Here is a 26,938-nt window from a genome sequence, read left to right on the forward strand (position 1 = left end):
ATGATGCAAAAAGAGCTTTGAATTCTTGTAGAAAGACCAGGAAAAGATTTTAATCCTGGGAGAAAGACTATGACTCAAGGTGCGGTATATAAACTAGGGAAAATTTTCAAGCTGAAGAGAAAGCAGTTCTCAACACCTCAGCGTGAGCAGGTACAGTCAGCATAGATGTACGAAGGGTAAGTCTTGCCTGACCAGCCTGATTGTCCTCTACCACAGGATAACTGAATTTTTGGCTGAAGGGAGGACAGTGGATGATATTTACTTTGACTTCTTCACCGTTTTCAACAGTCTCCATAATATTCTTGTAGCAAATTTGAGATCTTGTGGTCTGAATGGGTGCAAAAGTAGGCAGGTGAAAAAGTGGTTTGGTGACAGGGCTTGGAGGGTAGCAGGTAAAAAGTTGCATTCTGCCTTGAGGCTAAGTATCAAGTTGAGTACTACAGAGGTCTATGCTGGGACCTGCTCTTTGTAATTCCTTTAGCACTGGTCCTGAAGGCAGCAATGAAGTGCACTCTCTTCATGTTAGCAGGGCACAACAAATAAAGTCCTCAGTAGACCAGAGGTGGGGCTGCCATCCAGAGGGACCCAGACTGGAGGAATGGACCAACATGACCCATGCAAAGTTCGGCAATGACAAACACAAAATCCTGTATGGTGACAGCACAGGCTGTGGTTGCCTGACTAGGAGCAGTTTTGCTGGAAAGGACCTTGAGATCGTGGTTGACAGCAGGCTGAACACGAGCCGCAACAGCAGTTGGCAGCTTCCTGGGGTGCACTCGCAGTGTCACGGCCTGGACAATGAGGGAAGCAACTGCTCCCCTTTTCCACACAACCAATTTTAAATTAAAAATGCCATTTGAACAATACTTTGAACAATACTCTTACTTTGTGGACGAGTGGCTGAGAGAGCTGGGGTTGTTTAGGCTGGAGAAGAGGAGGCTGAGGGGAGACCTTATTGCTGTCTACAACTACCTGAAAGGAGGTTGTGGACAGGAGGGTGCTGGCCTCTTCTCCCAAGTGACAGGGGACAGCACAAGAGGGAACGGCCTCAAGCTCTGCCAGGGGAGGTTCAGGCTGAACATTAGGAAAAAACTTTTCATGGAAAGGGTCATTGGGCACTGGAACAGGCTGCCCAGGGAGGTGGTTGAGTCACCTTCCCTGGAGGTGTTTAAGGAACGGCTGGATGAGGTGCTGAGGGACGTGGTTTAGTGATTGATAGGAATGGTTGGACTTGATGATCCAGTGGGTCCTTTCCAACCTAGTGATTCTATGTTTCTTAAGATTCTCTTATGAAAAGTTTGTTCAGCAGCTTTTTGAAAGTTGAAGTCAATTATTTTCATTTCAAAGATAATTAATTGAGCTACTCTGAAGGTTAGAAGTCAACAAAATAAAACATAAGACAGACTACATAAGGATTTTGTCTTTTGGATAAGGGCAAGGGATAAGAAATCCTCTAAGAAAATAAAATCAATTATTATTGTCTTCTTACCAGTCAAAATTTAAATGAGAAGTCAACTTCAACAATTAGTGGCGAGAATTTGCCAAATTCCCTCCACTTTAGGTAATGTAGATATGATCAGTCATGTACTGCAATGTGTCTCTGCATTAAATTATTACAACTCCTAACTCTTCAGGTATCTGTAAGAATTTTAGAACAAATTCTATCAGACTGAATTAAAAAACCGTTAAAGGAGTTTCTGAATGTTTTAAATAGAGTTTGCTGATGAACGTACAATTAATTGTCTTCCTTAGGAAAAAATCTACTGAAATATTTAATATATGCTCTTCTGCAAGACACGAGGACAGACATCAGACCAGCAATAAGCTTTCATACATTCTTTTATCTCAGCTGTTCCAGTCAGATGAAACACAGGTCACAGATAAATCATTAATGAAAGATGCAGGTACTGGTGTCTTGAAATAAAGTGCTCTCCCTGGGATTGCTTTTCCAAAGGGGGAGCCAGAGAATGGGATTTTGAAAATATTCTACAGGTATTGGTAGATGCTAGAAACAACATATTTTAAATGTGGGCAAAGAGATCACTGTAAATTCAACAATATCATAGTTTTAAAAGTTTGCATTTACTTTGACTTCTAGCTGAAACATGTTGCCTAGGACATTCTAGGGAAGAAAGCACAGCTAGAGAACAGTGTTGTCAAGTTTGCCACGGGTTTCAGACAAGTTAGCATTATCAGGTTAAGGTAAGCTCCTTTACTGAGCCACAACTCAAAGCATTTATACTCATGTTTGCCAAACACCTTGGTCTTCAACTTGTGGGCTATGAAAGGCTTTTTGCACTTCATTCAATCTGGACAGTTCATTGCCTGCTAATAAAAACAGCTGTTGAATTAAAAACTCATGAGTTGCAGTCCTCTTTGTCACTGGCCAGGTCCTCAGAGAGAAACAAATTCTGAGACTCTTTGATTCCCCATTCCCTTGCAGCTGGTGTAGCCATCAGTACTGATGCTGTGTGAATACCAGTTCTGCATTCCTGGTTCTAGATTGCTTCTGAAAAGTTCTGAAAAATTGGTGTCGGATGAAACAAAGAGCTGGGAAGATGCAGCATTGGCATAAAATTCAGGGAATAACAGAAGAGAGTTGGAACATTGTGAAACATTTAAATAGGCTCAAATAAATTTAATTTTTCAAGGCTTCTTTAAACATTTGGATGCACTCCTATTACGAGTAAAATTCCAGTGAATGCAGGAGGTGACAAACATGCTGATGTAACATAGGACTTGCAAATGAAAAGGGATTTATTACTGTAGAAAGTCTAAATCCCTTTTCCCCAAGAGGTCCCTGCTACAGACACATTCACACTTCGGATTCTCAGGTTTGCAGATTGCAAAAATTAAGTCTCAGTGGTTCATCCTGCCTGCAGTCCTCAGTCCAGTTAATGCATCTGTAGATCTTTTAATCTCAGAATGAAAACTTTGACTTAAAATTTGAAATAGAAAATGATGCTCATTTTCCAACACAGTAGTACTGGACAACACAGAAATGAGTACGAGGCACATGCATTGTTTATTCAGCCATGACTTCCTTGGGCTGGAAGCATTTAATATTTTCAAAGTAGCAGACTTAATGAGTGATTAATTAAACTTATTTGGTGATGTTTCTAACATGGTCATCAACTTATTTAATATTTTTTCATTAATTTTTCATTCTTCCCATTGAGACCTGTAACTGCTATTAATAGATAAAATAAGCAAACAGCATAGTATTGGGGAAATAAAACACATCACTGAGTCACAGAGCACATGAAATATTTATACACCATACTGACTTAGATGAGATGGAGCATCTTATTGACACTGATGGCCTTCAATATCCTAATTTCATAGAACTGGTTTCAGGTGTGGGCTAGAGCAAAAGCCACAGACTTACTGTTCAGGGAATGGAGGAAAAAAGCCATTTTCCCTCCCAGTCCTCTCTATTTTTCTCTTAAATGTAGTTGGTCCTCTTCTGTAGTTAAAGACTATATTGTAGAGATTGTTGTATATACCTCTCCTCTTTATTTATTTGATGGTATAAATAATTATTTTTCTTACTGGAATAAATGAAAAAAAATATATTTTCTCTTTCTTAGATTTATTCTGTTTTTAGGAAAGTTGAGAAAATAATTCCATATTTCCATGTATAGTAATGAATTTGTGGGCAAAATAAGCTGTTTAATCTACCAGAGGAGATTCTCAGCTGACTGAAGATTCCAAAGTTATATAAAGAAGGAAAAAAAAAAAAAAGCCTGCACTTTGACTATAAGTCTTTGGTCCCCAGACCAGCAGACGAACCAAAGAAGATTTATAGAGTCCCACTTCATTTATGGAGAACGCTTCTGATAAAGGTCTAATAATTCCCAAGGAAGAAATAAAGAACTATTCAAAACCACTCACATTAAGGCATTTCTTAGCAAGTTAATGGCCTTTTCCTTGTCGAATGCTGAGCACCGGTATTTTTCAATAACCTCAGTATCAGCTAATGACACGAGACGAATAGCGGGCCTCCTTTTGACATTTGCAGGATAAGGCCCAGACATTTAAAAAATTACTTGAAGCCCCAATGTAGAGAAGAGTACTTTGTATATCCCACAGAGGAAACATTAAATACATACTCCATAAAAGTGAAAAAGATCATTAAAGTCTTAAGACTCTGGCTAATATCTCCATTATAATTCTTGCACAGAACAATTAGATCCAGTGTTTTTTAGTAATAGGATACACAAGGAAGGATTTCCATTAAGCTAATAAAAAGGCTGTATGTGTACTTGAAGTGAATGCCACGATGCCCTGTGAGCTGAGACATGTGATGCTACAATGCTGTCCCCAATCCCCACTCACACTTATAGAATCATAGAATCACCAGGTTGGAAGAGACCCACCGGATCATCGACTCCAACCATTCCTATCAGCCTCACACGTGCACAGACATACTGACGAGCCTCATTCTTCCACCTAGAGAGTTGACCTTCAAATTATAAATAGTTAGCCTGCTCCGCTAGGATGCTGCCTCACTCTCTGGCTTTAACAGGTGCCACAGACTGATTTGTCCCCTGATTGCTGCTGGAGTTGCTGACTGAAACACTGAAGACTAAGAGCTTTTTAGTTGATTGCCTTCATATGACCACCCGTAAATTATTTTAACCTTCTATAATTTCACCTTCTTCACACACACAGACTCTCTAGGTATTTCAAGGATGACACCAACTGTATTTTTACGTATCCTGTCTTCAAGAAGAAGTGCACACCTATTGAATTTAAATAATTTTGGAACCAGTTTGAAGGCTGCAACATAAAGCTAAATTCACCAGTATCCTGAGTTACTCCTGGTGGCCCTCATGTCTGATAAAGTTCTCAGCAGACAAAGTATGCATAATCCCACGCCCATGAATCTCAATCTCCACATATGTATAACCTATATATATATAATCCATAAGAGGGTGAAAGAAGATAACATTTATTTCCATTAGAAATGGGAGGTACCTTTACATTGACACAACTTCCCTTCACGTGACTTACCGTGTACTCAGTATACTAAGTAACATTAAAACTGCTCCAGTAAGTCTCTGCCTCCTTTACTCTCACAATCAGGCAGCCTTTTGCAGCCAAGCTATGTGAGAAGATTTCCTAAGGGAGTACAGTTCTCACTTGCACTTGCAAAAGTGTTGGTATGTCAGCTGTACAGAGCTGGATTTGCAAAGCTTGGCTTGTTTCTCCCAGTGACTACTTTCCTGATGGGATTATTTGCATCAGTGTCCAAGGACTCCAAAGAACTTGGAGCCTTGCAATGACTGCTGTGATGTTCGGTACTGTCTCTATGCATGGATATGTGCAGCTAACACACAAAGAGAAACACTCAAAGGTATTAAGTGCAAAAATTTGCAAAGAGTGCCTATTGCAAATTTCAGAAGCTTCAAAGTAATTCAGATGTGTAATTAACTTAAATTTTAAAGAGATTATTTCACCAACAATACAGCATGTTTGAAAAGATAGAAGTCTCTCTCTTTCGACGTATTATTACCTAACTATTCCTATGTGCATAAGTATAGTAAATTCTTTGTGTGTGTGCGTGAATAAGCTGGTTGACTGAAATTGTGGCAGAAGAGAAAGCTTTCTTTACATACATAAGCTCAGTGACTGTTTTAACTCGGGAGTTCGTAAGTCTCTCTTGCCATGTACATACACAGAAGTTGTCCTTTTCTGTTGAAAACTGCACATAGGCTTTGTTCTACTCATCCAGTCACACTCTATATTTGAAGTGAATTTATAAGTCTAAAATTCACAATTAAATTCACAGCTTAAAGGCAAGTATTAATATAATCTATTTTGCCCCCTTTGTACTTTTTTCCCCATTTCTTCCTGATTATCTCGCTTTAAAGAATTCTGATGTTTCTGTCTCCATAAATTAGTCCAGCACTCTGTAAAAGTTAAGACTTTTACTCAAGCAGAGGACAAAATCTTTGCTTGCTTAATGGACCCAAAGGAGATAAGAAGCAAAGCACCTGAATTCATGAGTGCGTTTACAGTCATAAACCCTTCATTACCAAGGTAATTTTGCACACCCAGTACTTTAAGAGATTAAAAAAAATAAATAAATTACACTGAGTGAGCTGTTGCCAGGGTGACAGAAATGAGATGAAGCGTGAAATGACAGAACCGAGGTGATAAATGCTAGGAAAACAGATTCATGACTGACAACAGGTCTAGAAAGGGAAGGGCCTGATTAGGGGCATTTAGGGAACCTCATTCCTCTCTTCCTTCCTCTGCTCCCCATAGCGATAAGCCTCCAACCCATAGAAGACTTACCAATATGGATGTTTGAGATTTACGTTAGACTTACCCTGACAAGTTTTCTCTGCACTAATCTGAAGTATAGAAGAGCTCTAAACTGAGAACCTCTGCGCCTTTCTGAAGTGAAAACCACAGAGCTGTGAAGCAGAGCCTGTGACAGCTGGAAGAGGGAATAAAACTCTCTTACTGTGTGTTCTTCGCACTCAGAAAAACAGCATTTGGAAGCCTTACTCCATGACCAGGTTCAGAAATCCTGACATACATGAGTGAGCACGTTTCATCACATAACTATCAGTTAACACTTCTGATATGTAGAAAACAATAACATTTTTTTTTGCCAAGACTTAAAAGACATTTATATAAAGGTAAGAGAGTGACAAACGGATCTATGTCCTTTGTGCATGTTTCTTCAATGTCAAAACACTCATTTGTACACAAAACTAAATAAAATTTAGGTGTACTAAACCAGTTGTGAGTTTTGTTTTGAAATGCATGAATCTAAAATTAAATGACCTGCTGATATTAGCACTCACTTATTATAATTTCCTGTACAGAAAAAGGGAAACAGACCTTATGATGACCAGCAATTGTGGCAATGTGAAGGGCTGTCAAAGCTCCATACCCAACTTGCTGAATGTCAGCTCCACCATGCAGCAGTGCGGTTAGCAGTTCTGTGTTGTCCTGAAAGGCATGAGTTTAAAACATGTTATTTCTGGGACATAGTGCTAACATTACAGGAAAGCAGCCAAAGAGATGCCCGTGTCTAGGTCCTCTCAGCTACTACACTGCTGCATTTCAAGAAAAATGACTGACCATGACCCCAGGAGAATCATAGAATCATAGAATAACCAGGTTGGAAAAGACCCACCGGATCATCGAGTCCAACCATTCCCATCAATCACTAAACCATGCCCCTTAGCACCTCGTCCACCCGTGCCTTAAACACCTCCAGGGAAGGTGACTCAACCACCTCCCTGGGCAGCCTCTGCCAGTGCCCAATCACCCTTTCTGAGAAAAACTTTTTCCTAATGTCCAGCCTAAACCTCCCCTGGCGGAGCTTGAGGCCATTCCCTCTTGTCCTGTCCCCTGTCACTTGGAAGAAGAGGCCAGCACCCTCCTCTCTACCACCTCCTTTCAGGTAGTTGTAGAGAGCAATGAGGTCTCCCCTCAGCCTCCTCTTCTCCAGGCTAAACAACCCCAGCTCTCTCAGCCGTTCTTCATCAGACCTGTTCTCCAGCCCCCTCACCAGCTTTGTTGCTCTTCTCTGGACTCGCTCCAGAGCCTCAACATCCTTCCTGTGGTGAGGGACCCAGAACTGAACACAGTATTCGAGTAGCGGTCTCACCAGTGCCGAGTACAGAGGGAGAATAACCTCCCTGGACCTGCTGGCCACACCATTTCTGCTACAAGCCAAGATGCCATTGGCCTTCTTGGCCACCTGGGCACACTGCTGGCTCATATTCAGTCGGGAGAACAAGAGTGCAAGGAAAAGAGTAGGGAGAAGATTTGTCCTGGGCATTGGAAGTCTGTCTTTTTCTATTCAGAAATCCTTAAAACCAGTCTCTGTTCTGATTTTATGACATCTGTAAAGATCTCTCAGTCTTCAAGCCATTATTAAGTGCTCACACAAAGTGTTTAAATGTCAAAACTTAATAGAACCAAAGAGAGAAGAGCGCCTGAGGAGTTCCCAGGATGAATATATAGCATGTATGCCAAATTCTGAACTGTGAGCTTATTTTTCATGTTGTTTCAATTCTTTCCTGTTAAGCGCACAATTTTTGCTACAATTTTTGCTACAATTTCTTTCAGGTAGAACAACAGTAATAGGCACTATCAAATGATAATAATAAAAATAAAGTTGAGAAACACATTAAGATTCATAATGTCCAGGAAATATAACCATTAATACATTTTCCTTTAGAAACAGTGATATTAAAAACAGAGAAAGGAATTGCTTTGTTTGGGGGCAGTGGTAGAGCTCTCAGGAGAAACCAGGCCATCTTCCTCAAACATCATGTGTTCCAGCAGCAACAACTAGAGATATCATAATTTTCACGTCTTGGGGTTTTGCCTTCCATCATCTATCCCTGAGATGAGCCTTCTCCAATAAATTTTCCTTGTTTCCTAAGAAGAAATGCTCATAACACAGGGGCAAAAGAGATGCTATAAGGTCCAGACTTCCTCATTGTTCTTTACCTCTTCAGAGCAGACACCAAAAAGAAGGACAAAAATAACTTGATACCAGAGAAGTAGCAGTTAAAATATGTCTGTGAAAGCATAATGTTTGTTCATACTGAAATGATTTTCCTATTTTCAGGCAATATTAGGATTTTTTTCTTTGATAATAATGGACAGTAAAAATTTATATCACTTCTCCTATCAAAGAGTTTTTGACCCTGAAGCACAGTACTTGGTTGTATAATGAATTGTATATTATGCAGCCTGGGAAGACAGGCTGTTTGAATTATCTTGAAGTGTTCTGTTCTAGTTAGCAGCTCAGTCCATTTCACTGTAACAAAATGTCACAGAATATTTAGATTATAGATAAGAAGTAGTCAAGGAGTTTCACAAGAAGTTGTCCTGTTTTGATATACATCACTTTATTGCTTCTGAGGTACCTCTAGGCTCCTTTATAACTTATTTGGAAAAGAACTATAATATAACAAAAGCTCTCATTGCGTAACACATGGGAAATCTTAAAGTCCTAAAGTATCACTTATGGGAGAAATATTATATTACATTTTAATTTACATCCCAGAAGTCACACCAGTCTGATGAGCTTTGTGCAGCCTGGCAAAGATTTTGGATGTTGTATCACATGACTTCAGTGATTAAATAAATTGCTGATATAGTGTTTTGCCTAAGTGGATGCTAGAGATTTATAAACTTTACAGTGCAGGGAAAACAGGCAAAGCAAGATTTGATAGCAAAATGAAGCCTGTTCTCATGTAATGAAAACATTCTAGAAACCTGTTATAAAAATCCTATTAAGTAAAGTATTTTTTTTCTCAACTAAATTATTCACTGGAAACCATTCACTGAGATTGACATTAAAAAAGGCAGAGAAATTCTTCTACGCCATTGGCGAAATTATGCAACATTGCACATGATGAAGAGTTTATGATTGCAGTTTACCATCACTTCAACTCATGATGTATAGGATCCAATTATTGCCATCTTTTGATAGCTCTGCATATCTAGTTGGTACCAGTAGCTTTAAAATCAAACTAACATAGGAATTAGAAGATATAATACAAGATAACAGAAGTGCTCATATTATAGTAACTAGAAGAGGTAGTTTATGGTGCAGTGTAAAGAGTTAAGTCATGGATTTATAGAGCAGGAGGCATCCATAGCATCATAACTTTAGGTATCTGGCTCCATGATTGAATCTTCAGCCTAAGCAATAGCTACCTCTTTACACATTTCTGGGGCAAGTTCAGATTTCCAGTGTTTGGATTCATGAAGTCCAGCATTTGGAGCAGGAAACTCACTTAGCTTGTGCATAGCAAACATTGGAAGTGGCGGGAGAGGGACAACTTCCTTCCCATCTTCAGACAAAGTTAAAAAAGCTTGCATCTCTCCTTTCTTTCCACTCCTACTCCCCTCTACAATAGCTAAAACATTGCTGCATGAAGGGTTTGGTGTCTTCCTTGCCCAAATAATACTCATGACTGCATGCCATGTGTCCCAGGCAATACTGCCATTGCTCAACCTATGTTAGGCTTTCCCTTCCCTCTTCCCATTCTAATGACCCTCTTGTTCCTTCCCAGGGGAAAGCTGGTTGCATGCTCACTCCAGGACAGCCATAACCTGCTGACTGGAAATGCCAGTTTGACTTCTCTCCAATGCAGACTTTGATCTTCTCTCTGTGCAAATATTCTAATTATCAGATTATTACCTAATAGAAGTCAAGCTGCGTCCTTTTCCACAGGTGAGCTTTTGGAGGAGAATGACTGTGACTGATGATTCCTGATGCATTTGGAATGGGATATTTGCATTAAAGACCATCTACCATATCTGTGTCCTCTTGCAACAGACTGAGGAACACCACTGATGGATCAAGAGTGACACACAAGTGCCAACCTACTTAACCTTCCATCAGCTTTGAATATACAGCAAATCATAATGCTGTCTGCCATGAGAGCTTTTCAGAAGAGGCTGTTATGGCCTTGTGGCACCCATGGGACATAAAAGGATTAAACATCACAGTCTAGAATAGAAAATCCTAAATTTGATCTGAGGTCCTTCTAAAAAGTTAAGTGGTTTTGGAGCTATTCTATACATGGATGAAATTTGTAAGATGCTCCAACTCAAGATAAGAATCATAATAGTTCTTTAGGGCAATGCCGTCTTTGTCCACTTTATTCCTTCCTACTGTTATTGTTGAGTCATAAAAGATAAATACAATAGTGAAGAAAACTAATACTGAAGCTGAATGTGGAACCTCAGGAGGCTCAACAAAAAGGAAGCAAAAAAAGAGACTAATTGCAAAATAAAGCCCTTTGAGATTGTTTATGTTAATAGCTGTAATAATAAAAAGAACACACCTCTACCTTGAGTATCATTGCATGATTTAATCAATACTTCCATCCTCGTGGATGACATTGCAGAAGGCACGTGCTAATTTCCTTACATCCCCACGCACTGTAAATGTGAAATTTACATCTTCACCAGAAACAGCAACTAGAGCGTTCAACTAGACAGCTCAAACAAACAAGCTGCGCAGTTCTGATTTCTTTCCATCAATTATTTTAAAAATAATTTACCTTATAAGCTGCCAAGTGCAGAGCTGTAAATCCATTTCTTGTTAATCTGGATGGGCGCAGTCCTTTCAGCATAAGAGTTCTAATATGTGATTTGTTACCTTTAGGAAAAGAAAAAGTTAGAAAACAGTGATATTTGCAGGAAAAAATATGAAGATGATGTAAAAAACTTCTGTGAGAGTCTGAAAGCAAAGTGAAATAGGTAGCTCATCTGCTGATCCGAGGCAAGTCATAAAATACACCTTGCAAAGCCTCAAAGTGGAATTAGGCATCATCTCCTTATCCACTGGGACAGTCGCAGATCTGGCCATGTACCGGCTCACTGTTAATTCACACTTTAATATGAATTTGTTAAAGACAGTTGAACATCTAGAGAACCAAACTCCTCCTTTAAGGTCCAGACCTTGCTGAAAAGAACTCCAGTAACTAGCAAACGCCTCCAGAATCTTGGCTTTCTCAGACACTTAACTCTTTTGTCCATTCAAAACAGAAGCACTGCACTCCTTCTTTATACAACATTATTCCAGGGGCAGTCGTTTTGAGGGGTGCTAGTGAATGTCAGCATGGGCAAGCAGCTTTACTCCTACCTTTCTGATGCACAGAAATGATCTCAAAAAACATATCTATTTTCCTAATACTTAGATAGTAATCAAGGACATTGTTGGACCTAAGAGCTTCTGTCTCTCTTTCAGGTGTTCACATATCATACCTAATTAATTAACATTGTATATTTTCTTAAACATCTTCTCTACCATCCCACCAATTGCTTTAATGTTACCAGGTGTCAACGCAATCTTTGGATATGATCTTGCACGCTCTGAAATTAAGAGTAAAGTTCTACTCAGCTTTCAGCAGTGCAGGATCATCTCCTCCTTCATGATAGCATCTAAGATGGAGAAAATAGTTTATGCATGTTATTATTAAGTACTTTGCAGAGCTGAAGCCGTAGGGTAAAATTCTTTGCCTTTCTCAGCCAATTTCTGTGGAAAATTGTATAACAAGTGAATCATGGTATCATAGAATCATGGAATCGTTAGGGTTGGAAGTGACCTCTAGTGACATCTAGTTACAACCCCCCCCCAGGGACATCCCACTAGATCAAAGTATGCACATGAATCAATGACTCACTATGTGGATAACAGAGCAGCAGATTTTACAGATTATTACTGTTTTCACCCTTTAGCACAGTTTCTTTCATTTGGAAAAAATTTAAAAGAGAACTCTTAATATATATTTATTTTTTTCTGAGACACAGGGCCAAATTTATACCCGTTCATACTCACTTAATCTAGAAATAGTTTACTGATAGTAAGTGAGTGGTCCGGGTTTTTCATTTTTTGCACAATCTTGCTATTCAGTCACAGAATCTGCATTCTAAGTTCAGCTAATTTAGAGGAAAAAAAAGAGGAAAGGCTCATTAGGAACATAAATAATCCATACAAAATCAGTTTTTTCTATTTGTGCAATAATAAATAAGAAATATTTTAAAAACCTACGTGTTTATTCTGAAGTGATGAACACAACACACAGAGAATTAGAGGCAAACAAGGTAAGTGAAAACAATAACCAGAAAAAGCCTTTCCTAAACTATGTTTATGTTCTCCAAATGAGATCGTAGCAACACTACACAATCAATATGTGGAAAAATTTATATGGAAAGACTACAGAAGTGCACCCATGAAAGGGAAGTAACCAAAGCCCAGATAGAAATTTGGTGGTGATTAAAGGGAAAATGTTTCTAAAGCATTTTGCAGGAATGAACTAGTCTTTCCAAAAGTGACATTTCTGGGTGCGATTTGCAGTTTCAGTAGCACATAAAGTCCAAAGATCTGTGAGTGTTACTTTGAGGCACCAGGAAGAGCAGGCACCTGCATTGCTCAGCAGACTGGTGTAATCTTATAGTGCTGTTTTTCTAATTTAATTTGTTGCACTGGCATGAGATATATTAAAACAGAATTTTAAAATCATTTGTAGAGCATCAGTCCAACTTTTCATTAACTAGTACTCAAGTATTTCTGGTTTTGATATATATATAAAAAAAATATTACTGTTTGTACTCATATCCTACTAAGGAAAAGCATGTTTGCACTTAAAATTCTCGGACAACTACATGTCACTCACATATTGTAACACTGGCAAAATGAAGCTTCATATAACATATAATAAATACATAACATATAACACATAACATACAACACATAACACATAACACATAACACATAACACATAACACATAACACATAACACATAACATATATTTAATATGTAATTTTCTTCCACATTTTTGGTACTACATTTTTACATAGCTTAATGATTTCATAGTGTTTAGGCCACACAAGGATGAAATTAAATGGATAATTACAAGAAAGTAATTATTATTATTTGTACATTTGTAATACAGTAACTATTAAATGGGATGCATACCAAGTCTGACTCATTAGAGATGTTCAGCATTTGTATTTGATGCTCTGTTCTTTTTTATTTAAAAAAAAAAAGTACATAAAAATAGAGTATTTCATAAAACAATGGTAGAAACACTGGCAAGGGGACGGATGGTAACCTAAAGATGATTCTAGTTTCACAAAGAAACATGAAAGACATCTTCGTGTAATATTGTGGACAATGTGACTGGACACTCTCCCTTCACGGAGTGAATGCTCCCTACATTATTAGAGAGCAGTAACCTCTCCATGGCTGGAGCTACACCCACCTCCATCTGGAAGTCCTACCTAAATTTGCATTACAGTTTATTTGAAAAGTTCCTGAATGCCTGAAGTGTCACCTCTATTTTTTAAACAGGGAAGAAAGCCTCCAAAAAGGGTGAAGGAGAATGTTCACTCTGTTGTTACTTTGATTGTTAAACAATTGGTGTACTTGAATATTTTAGCTTTTGTTGTCAAGACTCACAGTTTCTTTTAGTGCAGATTGATTCGTTACTGCTCAGTTAAACACCCTTAGTAATTACATTTGTGGAAAACTAAATACATATAGTAATTAATATTTTTGTGGAGAGTGTAAATTTTGATCTTTCATTAGGTGTTTGGGTTTTAATCTGTTCAGTATCAGTGTGCCAACGATCAAGGTTTAGCAGAACACTAAGATTTTTGTGTCTATAAATCCATCCTGAGTGAGTAGCACTATTAAACATATGTAATGTAGTTACAAATAAAAATAAGGATTTAATACTTCTCTCTCCTTTTAAAACATAAACCTATGCAAATCTCCTCTTAGCAACATGACCCCTGTCAAGCAAAGTGACACTCAGGCCTTATCTTTCAATAAATATTTCAATAATTTACTCTTCAAAAGGAATTTAAAGGGCAGATGAAACCAGAGATTTGTCTTGGTTTTTGTTACCTTAGTTAAGTCTATACTAAAAGTAATTCTGCTTGTTCAATATGTGTCATCATTCTAAACCATGAATAAACCTTATGTTTTCAAATTATTTTTCATGAAGTATGGTAAAATTCATCTGGAAATTATAAACTACCGCATTTTTCTGGGGTTTGTTTTGGAAGAAATAATTTTAACTTTCAGATGTGAAATGTTTAGTGAAGCAGTTTGAGAGCTATTAAATTATGAAGCGACACATTACAGAAGCTGTAGCCTGGACTCTCCGGGACAGTGTATGCTGAGACATCCAGTGCCATAACAACTGCAATCACCTAGGGACTGGGCAAAAGGAGGAGCACCTGTACTGCTCCTCCAGGAATTGCTGTTCACAGAAGAAAATGGTGGTATGAATTGCAAATGTGTAAAGTATTTGGGGAGGGACTCTTTACAAAGGCTTGTAGTGATAGGACTAGGGGCAATGGGTAGGAACTGGGGAGGGGCAGATTTGGACTAGACATAAGGAGAAATTTCCTCACTCTGAGAGTGGTGAGGCACCAGCACAGGTTGCCCAGGGAAGCTGTGGCTGCCCCATCCCTGGAGGTGTTCAAGGCCAGGTTGGATGCACCTTGGTCTGGTGCGAGGTGTCCCTGCCCATGGCAGGGGGTTGGAACTGGATGACCCTTATGGTCCCTTCCAACTCAAACTATTCCATGATTCTATGAAAGCATTGTATTTATGTAAGTAAATAATTCAGTGGCTCTAATAAAAATGAAATTAAATAGTAATTAAATATTACATATATAAAAATTAAATATTTTCCTTGTGAGAAAATTTGACTTTTTTTTCCTCATAACAACTAGCTTTTGGGAAAACACTTCTTTTTCTGATGAAAACTCCTGACTGCCTGTTATCAGTACTGAATGTTTTATAATCATAGAATCATAGAATCACCAGGTTGGAAGAGACCCACCGGATCATTGAGTCCAACCATTCCCATCAATCTCTGAACCATGCCCCTCAGTACCTCATCCACCCACACCTTATACGCCTCCAGGGAAGGCGAGTGAATCACCTCCCTGGGCAGACCGTTCCATTGCCTAATGACCCTTTCAGTGAAGAATTTTTTTCCTTATGTCGAGTCTGAACCTCCCCTGGCAGAGCTTGAGGCCCTTCCCTCTTGTCCTGTCCCCTGTCACTTGGGAGAAGAGGCCAGCTCCCTCCTCTCCACAACCTCCTTTCAGGTAGTTGTAGAGAGCAATGAGGTCTCCCCTCAGCCTCCTCTTCTCTAGGGTAAACAACCCCAGCTCTCTCAGTGTATGGTTTCAAACAGATATGGGCCTGATAAAGACAGAGCACAGGATTTATTTATAAATGCAAAAATTGGATTTATTTTGTGAAACCTGTGTGCCTCAGTGGCATTAATTCTTACATAAGTCTAGATTTACATATGCATTCCTTAGAAGACGGGTATCATGTGTTAAGGAAGCTCATTTTTTAATGTCTGAAATGTTAACTGCTTCCGCATGGAACATTTTTGTCACACGTATTCACATTTACCTTTGTCTGGTGACAGCCCTTCATCTGCCACTGCCATTTTACCATTTGGAAAATATTTTGCTCAGTAAAAATAAAATCTCATTCTTCAAATATGTTTTCTCTTTGTGCAATTGTTCTCTGACTTACTGTGATTAATGACAGTGATAGTGATTACTATGATTAATGATAGCTCATCTGTTTTTCAGGTTTTCCTTCAGGGTCAATTGAGGGGAAAATAAATTCCAGGTTATGGGGAACAAATCCTTTTAGATGTCTTTTCTTTGCTGTAGCACGTTAGGTATGCAGGAAAGTACACACTGTACACATTGGTGCACTGCAGTAACTGCAGTTGATTGTTTTGCTTGAAGGATGAATTCAGTAAGTCTCAAAATCACAGCATATTATCGTGCTGTAAAGTCATGTCTCCTGCTTCAATTTCTGTCTTCCAGAATACATTGAAAGTTCATATTCCTAGCACTTAATGTGTGTTTAGGAACCCACGGATTACCATTATTACCATTTAGTGATTGATAGGAATGGTTGGACTGGATGATCTGGTGGGTCTTTTCTAACCTGTTGATTCTATGATTATAGCTATATACTTCAATTTTCATCTTCTCCCAGTTTGAAAAGTAATAATTAAAAGTTTCAGTTTGTTTTGTTAATGATATTTACTTCTAATATTATTTGAATTCTTACAAAATGGCAAAATTTAGATGTTTTTGCAGGAAAATATTGCAAGGGAATTTTTATATATTAAAAGCTGTGATTAAAAGGCCTACATTGAAAATGAAAACTAGCTCACATGACAGTGCTCAGGGCCTAGTTTTATATACTTGTCCTCTTAATTTCTTTCTGAAGACATAATTGCTTCTTTTAGGGAAATGAAATTCTGACTTTTTATTTTTAGGGTGGTCTTTTTAGGAAACCATTGCACTAGTAGTTCTGAGATACAGCAACAGAATGGGGACAACTTTTATCCAAGGAGTGACAGGTACTGCACTATGGATACATTTACTTTTCACTATTGCAGCTACTCTTTTTTTTTTTTCCCAAGGCATTGGACAATTTACCCTTTGACCCGCACATGGGTTCCCCAACAATGGGGTGTTGGCAATTCTTTCCTCTGCTAGGCTGTGTCACTTTTCTCATATTTATGTTCCAAATCCTTCACAGCAGGGATTTTAACAGCTACTTATGTAATTTCCATCAGACAAATTACCTTCCTTACCTTAGCTTCCAACAACCATCCAGTTCCTTAGTTCTTAGTTTTGATATAAATTGATTTGTTTTAACAGTTGGAAAAAAACTATTGATTCCTCTGCTACTTCAGAGATAAGAAGTCTTCCAAAAATAATGACTGCTTCTGTAGAAACATTTTTTGCATAGTCAAGACTGATTTTTCACACAGGCCATCCTTGGATTTTAAACATGTACAAAACCTGACTGACTTCGTTATCTGTGGGCGAAGGCAGCTTTTGAAAAGAACCTCACTGGCTGATTCCTCAAGCCTGAGTAAAAAAAAAAAAGAGTTTGGCTGACATCTTCTCAGGCTTGCATGAGGCAGCAAGATAGACTGATAAGCTGAACTGCCAAAGGTCTGACAATCTTGAAGTTGTATTTTTCCTTACTATTGTGCCTAATGCAGGAATTAAGCACTTTCGCCACATACTCTGTTGTCTCGCTCGTCTAAAATGGTCCTCTCCCGCTCCAATTTGTTAGGATAGTTAGTTTTAATATTAAATAGACTTAAAATGAGACAAGTACTAAAGCACTTTACTGGATCACAGGCAAAGTGGTCAGGATATTGCAGTGAAAGCCCAGTGTCGTCTTTCACTTAACAGGCTCAAACAGTGATAATTATGCTGGCTGAAAGTGAGCATGATGAATTATTTATATGACGAGTTTGGCTTTTTGAGCTCATGAGTTCTTTCCGATTGGAATCCCCTATTTTATTCAAGTGGTTTTGATGTCTGAAATTATCTACCTGATCGTTTTCTTTATGCACAGGCGATGAGCTGGGTGTTTTCTGTATTTGAGCTTTTCAGATAATGAACCTGTAAGTATGTTACTCAGTTGGGTGAACTTGGTTGTTACCATGTGCTGTCCTGAGAGAGTGATTATGATATGAATTTGAAATCCACTTTCAGAAGACAAACTGCTTTTGTGTTTCTTTAAAATTTGTTCCTTTGGTAATATTCCTGTTTGAAGAAACGCATTAGCAAAACTTAAAAGTACACAAAAAAAAATAGACATCCCATTAAAGTTGATTAATTTACAAAAGCACATAGGTGTTTGTTGTAAAATATTGGCGTTATTAATTAACAGCCACTAAGTTTGCTACTAGGCTGTGAGACTCTGGCCTAGAACAACAATGACATATTCCCAAAAATAGACATTAAAGAACATGCATTCCAGTCATGACAAACTCCTTCCATAAGAGAACACCTGAAACTGTTTAATAGCAAATAGTCATTTGAAAGAAATTAATGAACATATTTCCAGAATATTTTACCTAAAAACATGCTTTAGTTCTGTCAGCTCCTTTTCTTTGATTTGCAGGTCATCTTCTAAATGTTCTATGATTATAGCATATGATTCACTAACTTTCTTCTTCCATTCATCTACCAAGAAAAAAAACCAATTTGTAAAACACTTCAAAACATATGAAACCCAGGAGCTCAAATCAAAGCGTCTCAGCAACCAAAGCATTTGATTTTTAAAAATGCAGCTGTAATGTTTAATATATTTTTTATTAAAGTATGAATGTTTAAAATATTTCAGCTATTAAACCAGTTTTGCTGCAACCAAGAAACACATATGTGCTGACTTACGGACAGCTTGCACATACGAACCCTTATCGGAAATATTTTTAACTTCAATAAGAAAAAAACTTAAATCTTAGGTTGCATTTGTTAGCTCTTCTTTCTTAAATCTCAGCATAGACACACAGCATACAAAGATTGGAAGTTTAAAGTTTTTTTCTAATTAAGTACAAGTTACATCAGTATAATAATCTGGGTTAATATGATCTTACATGATTGTACAAAGAAATTTAGTTAACGAGCCTTTCATTTTCTTTTACAGAATGTAGATGCGATTTGGATTAAGCCGTTCTTCTTGTAAACCAAGAACAATACAATACCTTATCCTGAACTCAAATAGCAATGAGTTATTTCCTGAAACTTCATTTGGATCCTGTAGACGGATATATGGTATATCACATTTAAAAAAGCAATATTAATTACCAGTGCAAGTTTGGGTTGGTCTAGATTTATAATTTCCCATTTGTCCAATGTATCTTCTTTGTTTCAGCAAGTTCTTGCAGTAATATGATTCCTTGTTCAAGAGCAGCGACAGACCTACCGAAAAATACTTGTGATAGTCTCTGGCTAAAAATAAACCCTGTGCCACATGGAATGTCATGCAACAATGACACAGAGCAAAACAGTCTGTGCTGTCAACTATAAAAAAATAATAAAGGTACCTACTCAGCTTGCTTAAAAGTCTACTGTCTATTTCAATAGAAACATGTGCTTTCATCTGTGGAATACCTAAAATTGGCAGGAAGCGGGTCATTTGGCAGCTTGCTACCAACTCGGTACAGAAAAGAATTTAAGAAGCTGAATTCCCAGCATACTTTCAGGATCCCCAAGGAGTGCTGGAGGTCCCCATTTCGGGGAGACCAGAGGTGATCTCAGCTCATAACATTAAAGCGTGTCCAACCACAGGGGATGGCTTTGGAGCATCTGGTCATTTTACTTTGGAAGTGCAAATCGCATCGCATCAGAGAGTACTGATTTTTTACAGTTCAGTAATAGCTGTACCTGTTGGGAGGCCAAGGAAGTCCCACTGAATTAGATGAGGAAATGAGCTGGCTGACAGGAGTTCAGTATGATTACTCTGCATTCTGCTATGGGCACATACAGAACCACCCCAGAGAATCTCCCTCTGGGCCCCACCAGGCAGCAGCAGCCTAGCTGGCTAAACCGGCCATCAGAGCTAACGAAGGACATGACCAGGTGGAAGCTGGTCTGAGCAGCCCTTACAGATTTACAATGAAAGGAGGAGACTCTTGAAGTCATTTTGCTCCTGCTCTAGGCAGAATTCCTCAAGACATGAATTAGGACAAAATCAATCAGCAGACCACATTCAAGACAGCTGAGGACCAGGATCTACACGGATACATGACTAAATCCTGTACTCAAAGTTGTCCTGTTTGTTAGTATTTTATCTTGGACCCAGCACCACAGTAACACAGTAACACCCCACCTCCCACCCACCCCTTGAACTGGCTAGCGGGAAGGGTGAATCAAGCAAACAGGGCTCTGTGTGTGCACACATACTTGCAAATAAATCACGACAAAATTAATTCAGAATGAGTACAGAGATGCATTCCTGTAAGAGTCTGTGCTGAAGAACGGTGACAGATTGGTTAACAGCAACATAACACCGCGTTTCACTTGCACATACTGAACATCCTCAGTAATCTGTTTAGTACATATCTGCCTATCTACTGTCTCCCCTTTTCATATCCATTTCCCAGTGTCTTCTATCAGATGGAACTATTTTACACATACTGTCCCAGCCAATGATGGGGTTGATGCTGGTTTCTGTATAGGTCTCTTTTCCCCCTTTTATTGTTTGTGGTTTATTTTTTATTTGGTATATATATGTGTATAAATACACACAAACACACACACACATATTTAACATATATTTGACATATATTTAGCATATATTTATATACTTAAAGAGTGTTGATTGACCTTGGCAGCTGTCCTGTATAAGTTCTTATTTTTCTCAGTTAAGGATTTCAGGCAAGAAGATATGTAAATATAACACACATACATAAAATCTTCAACATGCTGCATCCCACTGTAAACAAACTTGCACTCCTCCTGACACAGCATGAGCTCATCCATTTATTTGAACTGATTTACACATAAAACCAAGGATGTATTTCAGGAGACTTTGAACTGTTTTGACAATACGCCCTGTGATATTCAACCAAATATTTGCAAAAAGCCACCAGCCTCAGAACTCATCCTCCACATCCAGTTGCCAAGCAACCGGAAGAGCTGGAAATGCACCAAGGAGATGGGTATCTCATCTCTCACTGCTTTTATTAGCTAAGCACTCTTTATTTTTCTTCAAATGTGTAAAACACAGCCTTGGCTGTGCAGCCAAACACAAGTTATTTGGCTGTATCTCCCACCTGCTGGAGAGCACTGGGGTAAAGAGGACTGTCAGGATATGCTGGCTTCAGCACAGCCCTCCCTCTGCAGCCCAGACAACATCACGATCTCAGCGACAGATGCATTTGGTCTTTTATAGCAGTGGAACTTTCTAAATGTTTTCTCATCTATTCATGCAGGAGACTGTTAACCTTGAGGCTTTTTACCTTTGATTGTCAAACAAGATAGATCAGCATTTGTTTTCATAACTTGTACTTCAAGGAGCTGCTCTGCTGGCAAGATCTGTGGCTGGACCAGGTGGAGTTGCTGGCTCTACACAGGGTGTCTCAGTGACTGCCAGAGCAGGGTAGCGCTTGCACAAGTGTTTGCACATCTGCTGCAGATGTTGCCAACCCAAATCTATCAGTTTCCAGGCCTCTGGGACTCAGTTTTCTCCTCCTCACAAGGAAGCCAGCATCACGGCCTTTGCTCCACACCTCCCATGTCAGCTGCCTGGTGGGAGAGCAGCAGGAAAGCTGCACCAGCACCCATCACCTGGAATGGCTCTGCCTTCGGGAATGCCGTGCTTCCCACTCATGCCACTCAGCTTCCAGACACCCACTCAGAACGTGGCAATCCTCCACGCTACTCACACCAGAGACACAGAAGTTTCTGGGAGGCTCCTTTGTGCCATTGCCTGTCCTCAGCAAAGCTCATCTGCAGCTGCTGCGGTGAAGGCAGTGCAGGTTCGACCAGGGTAGCTGCTGGAAGCCTCTTGCTGCAACAGAGACCAGCCCCTCCTGGGACAGTGAGTCGCATGTGGATCAATCATATGACAGCTCCAAAGGCAGGAGATGCATGTTTTATTTTTCACTTTTCACTACTGTGTCACGTGATCTGGGTAAAACCACTTCAGTTTTCTCTGGAGTGTTAATAAAGCATGTAATAACATTGTCCTTTTTTTGTAAAATTCATGAGATTTATGAAATAAACCCTTATGATTAAGTCTGTAAAAATTGAACCCTCTCCCCTCTGAGCCCCTGAACATACCGAGATGGACCTTGTAGCTTGATTTGCACATGCTTCTCTGTCCTCACTGGGCTTGTCCCCAGGGAGCAGCTAAGGCTCCTTGCTGCTGGCTCAGCTTGGGCTGTGTGGAGGGAGACCTGGGGAACAGCGGAGCAGTCAAGTACCCTGACCAAGGTGGGGGCTTGCCAGGGCGTGGCTTACCTATTCCATGCATGTTGCGATTTCAGAAGGACTTGGCTTCAGTCTGATGTCTCCTGGGGGCTTGGATGCACAGAACAAGCCAAACCGGAAGTTTGTCAGTTGAAGTAAAATCCATGGGATAACCTGAAATAGGCCCATGACAGCTCAGGGAGCCACCCCTTTTCTGTCTTGCTTTGGTGCTGCAGCTTCTGCAGCCTCTGGGGTAAATGGCACGGCTGCTGCCAACACTCAGGGAAGAGCTGTGCCAACCCCCAGGCCACAGGCAGCACCGCTGCCCCCTCCCTCAGCTGCTGTAGCACTGCCTGCAGGGAGAAAATCGGGGAGAAGGCTTCTAACAGCAGCTAAAGGAAAAGCAAGCGCAGGTGAGGTGAAGCACGGAGCATAAAGGTGAGGTAAAGACTGGCAATGTGAGGCATGCTGGGGTGAGGCGCTATGAGGGGAGGTGAAGTGAGACCCAGAGAAGTGAGGGAGATATGTGCCGGGATAGAATCATAGAATCATAGAATAACCAGGTTGGAAAAGACCCACCGGATCATCGAGTCCAACCATTCCCATGAATCAATAAACCATGCCCCTTAGCACCTTGTCCACCCGTGCCTTAAACACCTCCAGGGAAGGTGACTCAACTACCTCCCTGGGCAGCCTGTTCCAGTGCCCAATCACCCTTTCTGTGAAAAACTTTTTCCTAATGTCCAGCCTAAACCTCCCCTGGCGGAGCTTGAGGCCATTCCCTCTTGTCCTGTCCCCTGTCACTTGGGAGAAGAGGCCAGCACCCTCCTCTCTACAACCTCCTTTCAGGAGGAGAAGAGGAGGCTGAGGGGAGACCTCATTGCTCTCTACAACTACCTGAAAGGAGGTTGTAGAGAGCAATGAGGTCTCCCCTCAGCCTCCTCTTCTCCAGCATAAACAAAACCATCTCTCTCAGCCGTTCCTTGTAACACCTGTTCTCCAGCCCCCTCACCAGCTTTGTTGCTCTTCTCTGGACTCTCTCCAGAGCCTCAACATCCTTCTTGTGGTGAGGGGCCCAGCACTGAACACAGGATTCGAGGAGCGGTCTCACCAGTGCCGAGTACAGAGGGAGAATAACCTCCCTGGACCTGCTGGTCACACCATTTCTGATACAAGCCAAGATGCCATTGGCCTTCTTGGCCACCTGGGCACACTGCTGGCTCATATTCAGTCGGCTGTCAACCAGCACACCCAGGTCCCTCTCCTCCAGGCAGCTTTCTGGACAGACTTCTAGTCTGTAGCACTGCACAGGGTTGTTGTGCCCCAAGTGCAGGACCCAGCATTTGGCCTTGTTAAACCTCATGCCATTGGACTCAGCCCAGCGGTCCAGCCTGTCCAGATCCCTTTGCAGAGCCTCCCGACCCTCCAGCAGATCGACACTTCCACCCAGCTTAGTGTCATCCGCAAACTTGCTAAGGGTGCACTCGATGCCTTCATCCAGGTCATTGATGAAGACATTGAACAGGGCTGGACCCAGCACTGAGCCCTGGGGGACCCCACTTGTCACTGGCATCCAGCTGGATTTCACACCATTTCCCACCACTCTCTGGGCCCGGCCAGCCAACCAGTTTTCCACCCAGGAGAGTGTGCGCCTGTCCAGGCCAGAGGCTGACAGTTTCTCAAGCAGAATGCTGTGAGAAACTGTGTCAAAGGCTTTGCTGAAGTCCAGGAAGACCACATCCACAGCCTTTCCCTCATCCAGCAGCCGAGTCATTTTGTCATAGGAGGCGATCAGGTTAGTTTGGCAAGACCTGCCTTTTGTGAACCCATGTTGACTGGGCCTGATCACCCGGTTCTCTTGCATGTGCCTCATGAGAGCACTCAAGATTACCTGCTCCATGACTTTCCCTGGCACTGAGGTCAGACTGACAGGCCTGTAGTTCCCTGGATCCTCCCTGCGGCCCTTTTTGTAGATGGGCACAACATCAGCCAGCCTCCAGTCCAGTGGGACTTCCCCAGTCTTCCAGGACTGTTGGAAGATGATGGAAAGGGGTTTGGCCAGGACTTCCGTCAGCTCCTTCAATACCCTAGGGTGAATCCCGTCCGGCCCCATAGACTTGTGGCTGTCTAGTTGGGCTAGCAAGGCTCTGACCACCTCCTCTTGGATCACGGGAGCCTCATTATGCTCCTCTAGCTCCTGGGTTTGTACACAGATGGAACGACCCTCCTTACAACTAAAGACTGAGGCAAAGAAGGCATTAAGTAGCTCAGCCTTTTCCTCATCCCCTGTTACTGTTGTTCCTTCTGTGTCCAATAGGGACTATATGGTCTCCCTAGTTCCCCTTTTATTATTTATATATTTGTAGAAAGATTTTTTCACAGAATCACAGAATAACCAGGTTGGAAGAGACCCACCGGATCATCGAGTCCAACCGTTCCTATCAAACACTAAACCATATCCCTCAGCACCTCATCCACCCGTGCCTTAAACACCTCCAGGGAAGGTGACTCAACCACCTCCCTGGGCAGCCTCTGCCAGTGCCCAATGACCCTTTCTGTAAAGAATTTTTTCCTAACGTCTAGCCTAAACCTCCCCTGGCGGAGCTTGAGGCCATTCCCTCTTGTCCTGTCCCCTGTCACGTGGGAGAAGAGGCCAGCACCCTCCTCTCTACAACGTCCTTTCAGGTAGTTGTAGAGAGCAATGAGGTCACCCCTCAGCCTCCTCTTCTCCAGGCTAAACAACCCCAGCTCTCTCAGCCGCTCCTCATAAGGCCTGTTCTCCAGCCCTTTCACCAGCTTTGTTGCTCTTCTCTGGACTCGTTCCAATCCTCAACATCCTTCTTATGGTGAGGGGCCCAGAACTGAACACAGTATTCGAGGAGCGGTCTCACCAGTGACGAGTACAGAGGGAGGATAACCTCCCTGGACCTGCTGGTCACGCCGTTTCTGATACAAACCAAGATGCCATTGGCCTTCTTGGCCACCTGGGCACACTGCTGGCTCATATTCAGTCGGCTGTCAACCAACAAACCCAGGTCCCTCTCCTCCAGGCAGCTTTCTAGACAGACTTCTCCTAGTCTGTAGCACTGCATAGGGTTGTTGTGCCCCAAGTGCAGGACCCAGCATTTGGTCTTGTTAAACCTCATGCCATTGGACTCTGCCCAGCGGTCCAGCCTGTTCAGATCCCTTTGCAGAGCCTCCCGACCCTCCAGCAGATCGACACTTCCACCCAGCTTAGTGTTGTCCGCAAACTTGCTAAGGGTGCACTCGATGCCTTCATCCAGATCATTGATGAAGACATTGAACAGGGCTGGACCCAGCACTGAGCCCTGGGGAACCCCACTTGTCACTGGCCTCCAGCTGGATTTCACACCATTTCCCACCACTCTCTGGGCCCGGCCAGCCAACCAGTTTTCCACCCAGGAGAGTGTGCATCTGTCCAGGCCAGAGGCTGACAGCTTCTCAAGCAGAACGCTGTGAGAAACTGTGTCAAAGGCTTTGCTGAAGTCCAGGAAGACTTTTTGTTATCTTTCACAGACTTTGCCAATCCAATTTCTAGCTGAGCCTTAACCCTTCTGATTTTTTTCCCTACACAATCTCTCTTCCCTCCTGTAGTCCACCCAAGAGGCCTCTCCCTTCTTCCAGAGCCCATAAACATTTCTCTTCTTCTTGATATCACTCAAGATCTCTCTATTCAACCAAGCTGGCTTTCTCCCCTGTTGGCTTTTTTTTCCAGACCACGGGGATGGCTTTCTCCTGAGCTGTTAGGATTTCCTTTTTGAAGAGCTCCCAGCCCTCATGGGCTCCCTTGCCCTTGAGTACTGTCTCCCATGAGACTTCGCGAACCAGCCTTCTGAAGAGATCAAAGTCTGCCCTCTGGAAATTTAATGCTACCGTCTTACTAACCACCCTCTTCACTTCACCTAGAACAGAAAACCCTATCATCTCACGGTCACTTAGTCCTAGGCATCCACCTACTGCCACATCCCCCACAAGGCCTTCTCTGTTAACAAACAGCAGGTCCAGGAGGGCACCCTCCCTTGTTGGTTCATTCACCAACTGTGCAAGGAAGTTGTCTCCCACGCACTCCAGGAAACTCCTAGACTGCTTCCTTTCTGCTGTACTGTACTCCCAGCAGATATCAGGCAGATTGAAGTCTCCCACAAGAATGAGAGGCATTGATCTAGAGATTGACTCCAGCCATTTATAAAAGAACTCATCAGCTGCTTCTCCTTGGCTGGGTGGTCTGTAACAGACTCCCATCACAAAATCCACCTTCTTATGGGCTCCTCTGATTTTGACCCACAGGCACTCAACCTCCTGATCGCCACAATCCATCTCAATGGAGTCCAAGTCCTCCCTTACAAAGAGGGCTACCCCGCCTACTCTCCTACCCTTCCTGTCCCACCTGAAGAGCTTATACCCCACCATAGCCGTACTCCAGTTCTATGAGTCGTCCCACCACATTTCCGTGATGGCAACGACATCATAGGCTCCTTGCCCTACGACAGCTTCCAGCTCTTCCTTCTTATTCCCCATGCTGCGTGCATTGGTGTGAATGCACTTCAGCTGAGCTGCTGAGCCTTCAGCCCTCCTAGAGGGAACAGAGTTCGTTCCCAACTGCCTGGTAACTGGAGTAGCTAACACCAGAGTGCCTGC

General features: G+C 41.4%; 1 protein-coding gene and 1 pseudogene across 1 annotated transcript in view; one reads left to right on the forward strand and one right to left on the reverse strand.

Moving 5' to 3' along the window:
• Positions 1 to 22,343, reverse strand: part of LOC138723249 (serine/threonine-protein kinase TNNI3K-like) — a 74,430-nt pseudogene extending 52,087 nt beyond the window's left edge.
• The window catches only part of LOC138723184 (tRNA wybutosine-synthesizing protein 3 homolog), a 299,594-nt gene that overhangs the window by 177,749 nt on the left and 94,907 nt on the right, over positions 1 to 26,938 (forward strand). The gene's annotated exons all lie outside the window — the stretch shown is intronic.

The sequence above is a fragment of the Phaenicophaeus curvirostris genome, chromosome 8 (assembly GCF_032191515.1).
Source record: "Phaenicophaeus curvirostris isolate KB17595 chromosome 8, BPBGC_Pcur_1.0, whole genome shotgun sequence".
NCBI classification, from domain to species: Eukaryota; Metazoa; Chordata; class Aves; order Cuculiformes; family Cuculidae; genus Phaenicophaeus; species Phaenicophaeus curvirostris.